Below are 11,662 nucleotides of genomic sequence, written 5' to 3'. Positions count from 1 at the left end.
TTTGGTTTCCACTCTCTGAGTTATTTCTTTCTTTTGTAGTTTTGCTTTTATTTGCTCAGGTCAGGCTTAAGCACAAAACTACTGTCACCATTTAACCACAGCAGTCACTGATGTTCTTAGTTCTCATCAGAGGAGATTAGGGGTCAACTTAGAAGCTGCTCGAACTAAAGGTGGGAAAATGTGTGCCTTGTAAAAGCAGCTTCCTTTAGGTGTTTTTGCAGTGAGGTGAATTACGTTCCACAGCTTTCCCTCAGCACAGACAGTTGGGAGCGACCAGCATGTCTGCTGCTCAGAGTGCATCACACAGCTCTAATGATGTAAACAAAGGACGCAGCAGCCGCGGTTTACCTCATCTGCAGCCAGAGCACAAACCAGCGCTTAAGCCATGTTGATATGTGAGGGGGTGTTATGGAAAACGGTCCAACCTTGGCGCTGATCTGAGCAGATTTGGGCGGCGAGCCGAGGCGCAGACAGCGACCGCTGACATCACTCCCTCCCATCCCCAGACAAAGTATTGGCAGTGAGAGTTTGTCCTCCATGCCAAGTTGGGAGAGGAAAGCCTTTGAAGTTCGCAACCTGTCTGATGTGCATTGACCTATGATAATAGCTCTGATATGTTTGATCTTTAGTTCTGAAATTAAAAGAAAAAAATAGTAGTGTGACCTTAAAAAAGTTTTGAACTCATGGCTTCTGTATAGGGCTCCATACTTTGAAATGATCTACTATTGTATCTCGTTCTTTGTACGTTCTGTTCTAAGTGGTCTCTTTGCTTTGATGTGGAAACTTTTACAAGCTGTGACATGAAAAAACCTCTAACCTCTAGTGGGGCTGGTAAGGTTTTAAGAGCACAATCACTGTCTAATTTGTATGCAAGTACGTTCACAAAAGAAAAATATTTTCCACCTTAGATGGTAAAAAAATGTGAATGCAATTGAAAAGTCCAGAAGAAGGCAGAAGGTGACTGGACCTCCCAAGAAGATGACAGTGGAAACTTTGGATAAGACATGCTAAACAAAGTGGATGAGGTGGAGTTGGGGAGGTGGAGGACTGCACAGAGCTAGTTTAACCAGTGATTTAGCCTCTTACACCACGTTACCAGCCGACCACCAAGGGTTGGGGTTAGGTTGCACTTTACGCTTGCTGCTTTACATGCTCTTGTTAGCCCCACATCTCTTTTGTTATAAGACTTCAAGTATGTGAAAATTCCTTTAAAAGCCATTACTGTGATTACTCAGTTCACTCAGTAATCATTTACCATTTATCACCAATGGTTATTAGAAAAGCCAGGGAAGTATAGGGGAGAAGATAGCAAAGAAAAAGTGAGATAGGTAGATGCAGAAAGTATTCATCAGTACTGGGAGGCTAGGCGTACGGCAAAGAGAGAGGTGGCAAAGTTCAAGGAAAAGGCCTTATAGCAGGGGTGTCAGATTTTAGGTCTCACCCTGGGTCAACACACCTGAATCAAATGATTAGTTAATTACCAGGCCTCTGGAGAACTTCAAGACATGTTGAGGTCATTTAGCCTTTAAATCAGCTGTGTAGGATCAAGGACACATCTAAGACCTGCAGGACACCGGCCCTCGAGGCCTGGAGTTCGACACCTGTGCCTTATAGCGAGCTGTATGTCAAGTCAAGTGGCTTTATTGTCATTCTGTGCAGCAGTACAGTACATAAAACAGACAGTTAACACAGGGCTACATAAAGTGCAATGTGCTAAAAATATCAAAAATTGCAAAAAACAAAAGATTGAGCATTGTGCAAAAAGTGGCGCGGGGGGACTCCGGTACCTCCTGCCAGAAGGAAGCTGGGTGAAAATTGTGTGTGAGGGTGTGTGGGGTCCTCCACAATGCTGGTGTGAGGCTGGACACTAAGTAAGGAGAAAAGGACTGGAGAATGTATGGATGGAGATCAAGGACCTCATCTTGGCCTGGTACGCCGGTAGGCTGATGCATATTTGGTCTGATGGGTCAATTCAAGGGCCACTGTTCACTGTCCCTACAAGCAGCCCACAACAGCAGCACAGTCGTTCGTTTTCATTACGACACTGTATTGCCCAATCAAATCTCTTAACGCAACCAAGATCTTCCATACCTTGGCTGTGCGCTCGCAGAACTTGTAGTTTAATGTGGAAGAAGTGGTGAAAAAGTAAAAGAGGGTGTCGAGAAAATGTCTTCCTGAGCAAGGAGAATGTCACAGATGAAAAGTGGGAAGGTGGTTGGTCCAGATGGCATGACTGTGGACGAAAGTGTTTAACCCACAATCCTGGGTTTCCTTAGGAAACCTTCATGAAAAGGAGAAAAACAATTAGTAACAAAATGAATGGAGACACTACGCCTCACATTCATAACACGCTTTGAGTGAAAAATTATACAGCTGTTGACATGGGGTGTGTTGGACTAATCAACATGATGTGACAGATCTTAATGTGTGAAATGATTTAAGTACTCACGGTTTTTCATGATTTAAGGAATGACAACATGGAGGAAATGTAAAAACTGATAGGATGCCTGTTCTCAGAGGTGTGGACTCGAGTCACATGACTTGGACTCGAGTCAGACTCGAGTCATTAATTTTATGACTTTAGACTTGACTTGAAAAAATGTTCTAAGACTTGTGACTTGACTTGGACTTTTACACCAATGACTTGGGACTTGAATTGGACTTGAACCGGTTTACTTGAAAAGACTTGATATTTCACCCCAAATATAAAATTTAGCATGCATATTATATAGAGATTGAAAATGTGACGTCATTCACGGGTAGAACCGCAAAGGATTCTGGGAACTCGTGGCAAGCGGTACTAGCGCACGCAGGCTTTCAATTAAAATCAGTTATACAGCGATAAAAAGAAACACAAAAATGTCAAGAAGCTGTTGTATTATTAACTGCAATAGCCGGTCGCATGACAGCCACGGGAAGCCGACGGGTAAAGAGATCGGTTGTTATCGGATTACGTCGTTGAAAAGAAATTGTTCATGTTTCCGAAGTAACAAAGACGCGACGGATGGCCTGGATTGCAGCCATTCAAAGATCAAATATAACGTCCCAGAACACTCCAGCTCACAGGTTAGTCTGCTCCAAGCATTTACACGAAGGTCAGTGTTTTGTAGTAGTTAATACGTCATTTTCATAACATAATTGGTGATATAGGTTACAAGCAAGTCTGGCGCTGAACAGAAATTGTCGCGCTATGCTCCTTTGTTTATTGTGCATAAATAGTGAATTGTCCTGACACAATATTGTGTTTCGCTTCTGTTATTATGGTACATTGACAAAAATATATACTTTTATTCACAGGATAAAACAGGTTTTTTGTATCACTAATTGCCCAGTACGATTACAGCATCCGATATTATTGTCACTGCTACATTTCTGTGATGCTACCAGAAATTATTTCCACTACTAATTAATTACCGTTGAGCTCAAAGGTCCTATTAATAAACGGTTAAGGAATGTGTATTTATGAAGACGATTTGTGAGACTGGTAAACTTATGATAGGTACGATGGTCTTTCGTTCTACACGGTGCATTTCAAGGTCCTGTACCCATCCGTCGGTAAACTGTACCTGGGCTTGTTGCAGTGACCTGAAGTTACTAAACTTCATGAGTGTATGCACTCACTCCAAGAACCGTATAATTATAAATATGCATATAAATATGCTACGATGAGATAGCTGACTTCATCTAACTAGCAAATGTTGTCCAGGCTACGTTGGTGATACAGTTTTTTTTAATGTGTATGATATTTTTGTCATGCGATTTTAAAGCTGGTCCTACAACCACATCCAAGAATAACATGCAGCTTATCTCAGAACTGTCGGTGAAAATTATTCTTGGAGCTAAGTTTAATTGAGCTGCATTTTAAAGAGGTGCAATTTCACAATTTGTGTATATTTTCTAAGTTCACTATTTTGTCATGTGTTGAGAAAAACACAGATTTAAAAATTACATGGTCTAATATTTACATTTAGCATATAACTGCAACATTCTTTTTTCGTTTGTTTTTTTAAAGACTCGAAAGGACTTGAAATTCAAAATTTCAGACTTGTGACTTGACTCGGACTTTTACACCAGTGACTTGAGACTCGACTCTGACTTGCCTGACATTACTTGAGACTTGACTTGAGACTTGAGGATAAAGACTTGAGACTTACTTGAGACTTGCAAAACAATGACTTGGTCCCACCTCTGCCTGTTCTTTTCTAAATCCCCGGTCTGCTCCTTTAATCTGGATGCACACACCTTTTTTGGGTCTGAACAGTCGTCTTCCCTCCTGGTTCCCGGCTGATAAATAGGCTGCGATTTCACACAACAGTCCCTCTTTGTGCACCTTTAAATGAAAATTAATAACTGTCTGACTAATGGAAAGATTAATGAATCCTCAGCATAACCCTGTGAGTTTACATAATGCACATTTACATTAAAAACACACATTTTTCCACAGAGCCGAGCGTCATAAATCGGAGGGGGTGAGCTGTGTTTAGCTACGGTATCTCTGCTAACTCTTATCGCCCAACTGCGAGGCTTTATCAGCTGTGCTCTGGCAGAATGAGCATATCTGCTCACCACAGAGAGCAATATGAAAATTACCCTGCTTTTATAATCATAATTCATGCATTTTTAAATAAATGTAGTTTGTAGGAGGCTGACTCAGTACTTTCTCTGTATTTTCCTCGAAGTACCGCTCGTCTAGTTCATAACAAAACTGCTGGGCTCAACAAGCTTGTTAAAGTTACAGATGATAATAGTATTTTTTAATTAAAAGACAGTCTTCGCTACAGAATTTTTAAAATGTCACGTGTTTTCATGAGACGTAATCAAAATGAGATCAAAGAAGGTCTGATTTTAAGAAAATGCAAGAATAACACCACACTCTGTCTCCTTAGCACCATGTTGTTAAAGCCCAAATGTCATTTTCTCATTACTTGACACAATTGAACAGATTTTTATTGCTGTTATAGTAAAACTGGAGAAAGGCTGCTGGCCTAATCCAGCCATGTCCCCTCCCTAACCCTGACCACAGAGAGGTGTAACATTTAGAGAAAGATTTCGCGTAGTGAAACATAAAGAATTAGCATCAATAGGGCAACCACTATTAGCATATTATTAATATTATTTTTCTGTTATGGTATATTTAGAGAGCCCCCGGTCCCGGGTAAAGCATGCTGTTTCAGTGAGGCTGGTTAATCTGGCAGTTTTCTCATTAATCAATATGTGATTAATATAAAAAATAAAAAAAAACTAATATATATATATATATATATATATATATATATATATATATATTAGGGGTGCAACGATACACAAAATTCACGGTTCGGTTCGATACTTTGGTGTCACGGTTTGATATTTTTTCGATACAAAAAAATGTTCATGCCTTTTTAATTTGTCATTTATTAAAATTATAAATATATATTTTAACTCAAAAGTACAGTTTTTGAATTTAACCCTAACCCTTGTGCGTGTTTTTTATTTTGACAGCGAATGCGCACCTGCGGACCACTTATGTGCAGCCCTGGTTATTTAGCTCATCATATTGCAGCCACAGAAATTCTTTTGTCCATGAAACCATAAAGCTGCACTTTCTTTTTTTTGCCTTATAGTCTGATTTGTCATAACTTCTCCGTTTTGTGGTAAGCTTTTCTTTGGCTGTCACTTCTTCACCCTGACCTGTCTTATTTGGCTCAGCAGAACTAAAATATAAATCCTGCTGCTTTTACACACGCACTCACACACATAACGCTCAGCGATTCTCTGCGCGATCAACCTCTCACATGTTTAAGCTTGCTGCGGGAGATTTCACTTGTCATGTTTGCATAGTAAGCTAACGATTGATAAGACTATGTCAGAGGAATTGGTGCACAAATTATCATCACTCACCAATCAGTGCTGTCGCTCTCTATACACAGTTCACGCGATTGCAAAGTGAAAGCAAAAAAACAAGCGCAAATTCAAACGCGACTTCAATATGTCACATATTGACAGTGGCTCACCAATGCCAATGACATAATTACCCAGCTACATTTCTGAAAGAATGCAAAAGCATTGACATATATTTTTCTTCCTACAATAGCCCGACGGGCAGGGAAGAGATAGATTTTGGTAGCCCGACTGAAAAAATCGCTAGCCCCAGGACGTCGGGCTAGCGATATTGCAAGCCCTGTATCTGATTGAGGAATCACTCATCTTTGGAAAAGAGAGTTTATTACAGAGAAATGGCTCTTTCCAAAATAAAAGCTATACTATCCGCTTCTTCTGGGCTATATTCTCAGCAGCATAAGGAGAATCATGTGCTAACAGCTGTCTAAATGACTCGGCTAAAGTTAGTAGCATGCTTGTTGTTTTTGTCTTTGCACTAGGATGATGTCGGCGTAAATGTGCAGTCATATTCGTCGTGTTCCCACTAGTGCTTTCAGGTTAATCTCGTTGAAATGACCTTAACGCCACAACACGGCAAATCTCCGTTAACGAGCTACCGCCGATCGCCCCGTGCATGGGGCTAGACGGCCAACACGTTAACGAGCTAACTGCGCTAACACACTAGTTCCCACCCATGTAATTGAGCATTGCATGGCACATCCAACATACTGTTTTACTTTAGTCCATGACTCGCTTACCTTCAGGGTCATACGTCACATGAAAACCAAAATAATTCCAAACGCCAGATCTGAATGAGGGTGGGGGAGGTCCATGTTGCAAGGAGAGCTTAACTTCTGTCTTGCTAGCTTGCCCTGCGCTCTTCCTTCTGACTATGCTGTCTGTGTTGAGCGCTCAGTGGATCTACGCTCGACAGTGCAGCCTAGGCGGAGTAGTCGAACGCAGATTCACTGAGCGCTCAACACAGACAGCATCGTCAGAAGGAAAGTTGATAAAATAAATTACAAATGTTGTATTGTTCGATACATATGCGTACCGAACTGAAAGCACTGTATCGAACGGCTCAATTTCGATACGAGTATCGTCGCACCCCTAAAAAAAAAAAAAAAAAAAATATATATATATATATATATATATATATATATATATATATATATATATATATATATATATATATATATATATATATATATATATATATATATATATCCCTCCTCTCGTGTTAGGGTCGGCACTGACCCATTTTAAATTTCAAATGCATAAAAAAATCACATACATTTGTTTATTGTATCAAGGCTTTTTGACTTTGTCAGGAACCTCTATTTCTACAAAATAAAACAAAAAAAAAAAATTTTTTCACTAAATTATAAAATGCCCTAGTTGAAATTATGACCTTTGTGTTGTTAGGGTCGGTTTCGACCCAGGTATAATATTATGAGTATAAAGCAATAATTAAAGCCAAAACTGAAATCATAAGTGCACTGTCAGCTAAAACACTTACAGCAAGCGACTCTCCTAATCATATGAGCTTTAGGGGATTCTTATTTTGCATGTTTTTTGCAGTATACCTGCACAAAAACAAAACAAAACAAACACGGGCATGTGAGGTGAATTCACTATTTGAGTGGCCATTTGACTTCCAGAGTGCACATTTACAATTTGCAGCATACAAAAAATGAGAAGAAGATTCACAGTGAGCTAAGTTCAGGATCATATTTTTGGTGAAAATGAAGGAGAGGACACAGAGCAGCATAGCGATTCAGATGGGCAGGTTTCTACGGAGGAAGACAATGTGGACTATCATCCAGAAGACACAGACACATCTGATCAGAGGTGGAGGTCGCTGGTGCTGAAGCTACTCCTGCTGAAAGATTCAAGTCCAAAAATGGTAAGATCTTTTGGAGCTCAGTACCTCATGATGTACATGGCAGGGCAGCTGCTGCAAATGTCATCAAAATGACCCCAAACAAGGTTTGCTCTGACCAAAGTCAGTGACATCAAGAGATGTTTTGAGATATTTATGCCATTGTCACTAGAAAGAATCATCATTACTATGATAAACCTTGAAGGGAAAAAAAAAGTCCATGGCGACATGATGAGGAATGCCTGGATGCTTTCATTGTTCTTGCTGGAGTGTACAGATGCTGCAATGAGGCCACTGATAGTCTATGGGATGCATCGACAGGCAGAAACATTTTCTGGGCAACGATGTCATTTCACACATTTGATATCATTTTGATTCAAGAGTCCTCAGATTTGACAACAGAGAGACCAGACCGAGGTCTGACAAGTTCGCTCCCATCAGGGATGTCTGGGAGAGATGAGTGCAGCTTCTTCCACTGATGTTCATCCCAGGGCCAGTGACAGTGGATGAACGTCTTGTCCACTTTTTGAGGAAAATGCCCCTTCCGGCAATATATACCCAGTAAGCCAGGGAAAAACGGCAGAAAAATCTGGGAAGCCTGTGATGCAAAAACCAACTATGCCTGGAATGTACAGATTATCACAGTCAAAGCTGTGAGTGGCACCCCTGAGAAGAAACAATGAAAATGTGTGGTCCTCCATATGACCACTGGACTGCAGGATCACAATATCAGCTGTGATATTTTATTTTATTTTTTACCAGATATGACCTCGGACAAGAACTTCACAAAGGAAACTGAGGTGAAGCTGTATCATTGGGAAGTGATAAAAAGCCCACAATTACCCACGGCTATAACCAAAACAAAGGAGGAGTGGACTTTTTCTTTTTTTCAGTTTATACTGCTGAAAAAAACAAACTTTTTTTGTCTTTTCTTGATGTAAATGTCTATGGGTCGGAATTGACCCGTAACACCATAGATGTCATTTTAGTTATTAATCTTAAAATGAAAAAAATCAATAAAACAGATTTATTTAAGAGATGTGTCCTATACCCCTCAGTAATACTCAGGTAACACAGAAAACTTTTATTTATTAATATGATTCTCTTGAGGTTAATTTTACAATTTTTTTTTATTGAAATCGAGGGGTATAGTGACAAAAAAAGACCCAGAGGCCCACGCCAAAAGTATTAAAACCAACATTTTCATGGATAAGGAAGCCTAACAAGGTAACCAAGAGATGAGAAACAAATTGGATGATAACTTATTGTTTTTAGTATATTTTATAGCTGATTTAATTCACGGGTCAAAACTGACCCGCTAACATAAGAGATGATAACAGAAAGCTAACACGAGAGGAAGGATATATATATATATATATATATATATATATATATATATATATATATATATATAATAAAATACATGATGTACAAAAGAATAAATTAAAATCTCTATCAGTCTTTACCCGAGCCTTACCTATGAATACGACAAATCCATAAAATCCAGTACAGTATGTTTAATGAAATCAAATATCTCTGCCAAGACTGCAGGTTTTGTCCAGTGTGCTGTGTGCTGTATTCATTTCAGTGTGTACCTTGCTCATGATTTACTTTTTGCCATAGAAATAGTAAATTCAAATTTATGTTGGAGTTCAAGTTTGTGGGGAGCTTTTGATTTCAAATAAATAGCCTCCAGTTAAAAAATGTCACTATGAGGCATCGCAGATGTACAGGAGTCAAACCATTTAGGAACAAAATCTGAAAATACCCTCCCTTGAAAAGCGTCTTTGGATTCATTCTCACCAGGGACGGCAGCCTGCACTCGGTAAGAGGACCTTGTAGGTCTCACATTACGATAAGGGAACAGCAATTCAGGAATATATTCAAGGCCTCCACCATGTAACACCTGGAAGTGAGCAGCAGGATTTTGAAATGAATTCAGAGGCTCAGCGGCAGCATGAAGAGAGCTGCAGATGAGCTGCTGGAGAGTGAACAAGGTGTTTATCAGACAGTCTGCTTTCCTGGAGGCTGTACGAGTTTCCTGGGATCCTCTGAAGCGTTTTTCAGATGCGGGAAGTCTGGGATCTCCATTGGAACATGTGAGCAGACAGAACCTGAATAGTTAAAAAGGAGGATTAAAGAAAAACACGCTGCTGCTCCTGTAGGAGAGAGTACTTTTCTCTGCTATGGAAAGCAGCTGCAGAAAGAGGCTCTGACTGGACTTTGTCCAGGAGCCGTGCTCCTCCGAGTCGTCTCAGTTCAAGTGTTTGGGTTTCCACGGTTTGGGGTTCGACCTGTGGGAGCGTTCAATTAGAGCGACAGACTGCTTCAATCGATCTCTGATGGGTGTTTGAAAGTTAGCCAAGACTTGCAGGGCTTGATCGAGCAGGACTGTCTGCTCAGTGTTTTGGCTTCCCAGACATTTTTCTTCTCATCGGGAGGAAACCTGAGGATGTTCGATTCGCTGCCAGAAAATCTTCAATTCATTCAGGTGACCACAAGATATTTTATCACTCCATCATTATGGAAGGGCTCTCTAAGCTGTAAATAAATGATGGATTGTAGACAGATAAAAGGAGACGGAGTAAAGGATAGATGAGATGAGATGAGGAAGAGGAGACAGGGAGGAAGGAGCTGAGGAGGAAGATAAGGAAAGTAGCAGGCAGAGGCAGGAGGAAGAACAAGATGAGGTAGGAAAAAGGTGAGGCAATCAAATTATTTAAAAACTTTTGATCTTTCTTATATATTCAATAATTTACTGACAAGTCGCCATTCATTGTGCATGCATATTGATGATGTTACGTCTAAGAAAATCCCAACAATGTTCCAGTTGTTTTCATTAAAGAGCTCGGGCCCTCAACATTAGTGATATCAATCATTGTTTAGTGCTTCACAGATATTGGTACCAAGGAAACGAGGAGCAAAGGTCTCAGAGAAAGAGCTCAATGAATGAAAGGATTTTATACGTTTCTATTGATTTCCTTCAGTTGTTGTGGGACGATGAGATGAGGCCTTCGGTACGTCTATGCAATTACTCAGAGTTACAGATGCCTGTGGCCTGATGTTGTGAAAGAATAGATGCACCTGTGGGGATGCATACATAATCTTCACTCCTCCAAACACAAATTTTTATCTCCATGCAGCCACAGAAATCCCCTTCCAGCCAACAGATTCTGTCCCTGTCAAAGTGACATTGCTGAGTTACACCACAGCACCGAAGGAAACTGGAGTCATCGTCTTCGCCTTTTGGCGGCTCCCTTTAGGGCTCACCACAGCAGATCACCGGCCTCCATCGCACTCTATCCCAGCATCCTCCCCTAATAAAAATAAATAAATAAATAAATAAAAATAATAATAATAATAATAATAAAACAAACTTGGATTTGTATAGCACCTTTCAAGGAACCCAAGGGCGTTTTACACAAGCGTAACAAAAAGATCTTCAGGGTTTTGTTAAAGAGTAGCTTACAAAAGTAGTTTGAAGGGCTCTGGTGAAGGGGCTTGGTGAAACTCATATGGAAGAGAGTTCCAGGGGGTGGAACCTCTGCCCCCAAAGGTAAGAAGGTTGGTGTGAGGGACAGAACACAGACCCTGTCACACCTTCTTCTCTACACCCATGAATCTTCTCTGATGTCTTCCTCTTTTTCTTCTGCCTAGCATCCACCTTCAAACTCTTTCACCAAATATATCTACAGTCTACTATGATTGGCTGTCCTTCATAAAATTAAAAAGAATTAAACAGCAGGTGGGCGGGGCTTCTGTGCTAACAGCTAATGCTGTGGATTTGATATGCCGGCGTCAGGGAGATCCTTTGACTGACACAGAGCTTTTAGAACAGCCTGAAGCCTCGGCTGCAGGCTTCATAATTTGTTACACCAACAGATCTCATCCAAGTTTAGCCTCAACTACACAAATTTTGAG

General features: G+C 40.3%; 1 long non-coding RNA gene across 1 annotated transcript; it reads right to left on the bottom strand.

Annotated features, from left to right (window-relative positions):
- Positions 1 to 1,697: 1,697 nt before the first annotated feature.
- Positions 1,698 to 6,773, bottom strand: LOC147337391 (uncharacterized). The gene is made up of 3 exons (XR_015124751.1): positions 6,618 to 6,773; positions 4,155 to 4,330; positions 1,698 to 2,281 (listed from the first exon to the last, which is right to left on the bottom strand). It is a non-coding gene; the product is annotated as an uncharacterized LOC147337391 (long non-coding RNA).
- Positions 6,774 to 11,662: the final 4,889 nt, after the last annotated feature.

This window comes from Aulonocara sp. 'chitande type north' Nkhata Bay, linkage group LG2 (assembly GCF_057382095.1).
Source record: "Aulonocara sp. 'chitande type north' Nkhata Bay isolate Kocher_YH1m ecotype deep benthic linkage group LG2, A_spYH_male_GT1.1, whole genome shotgun sequence".
In the NCBI taxonomy this organism is placed as follows: Eukaryota; Metazoa; Chordata; class Actinopteri; order Cichliformes; family Cichlidae; genus Aulonocara; species Aulonocara sp. 'chitande type north' Nkhata Bay.
The sequence above is the reverse complement of the archived record's forward strand: the minus strand, read 5'-3'. Positions and strand labels throughout refer to the sequence as shown.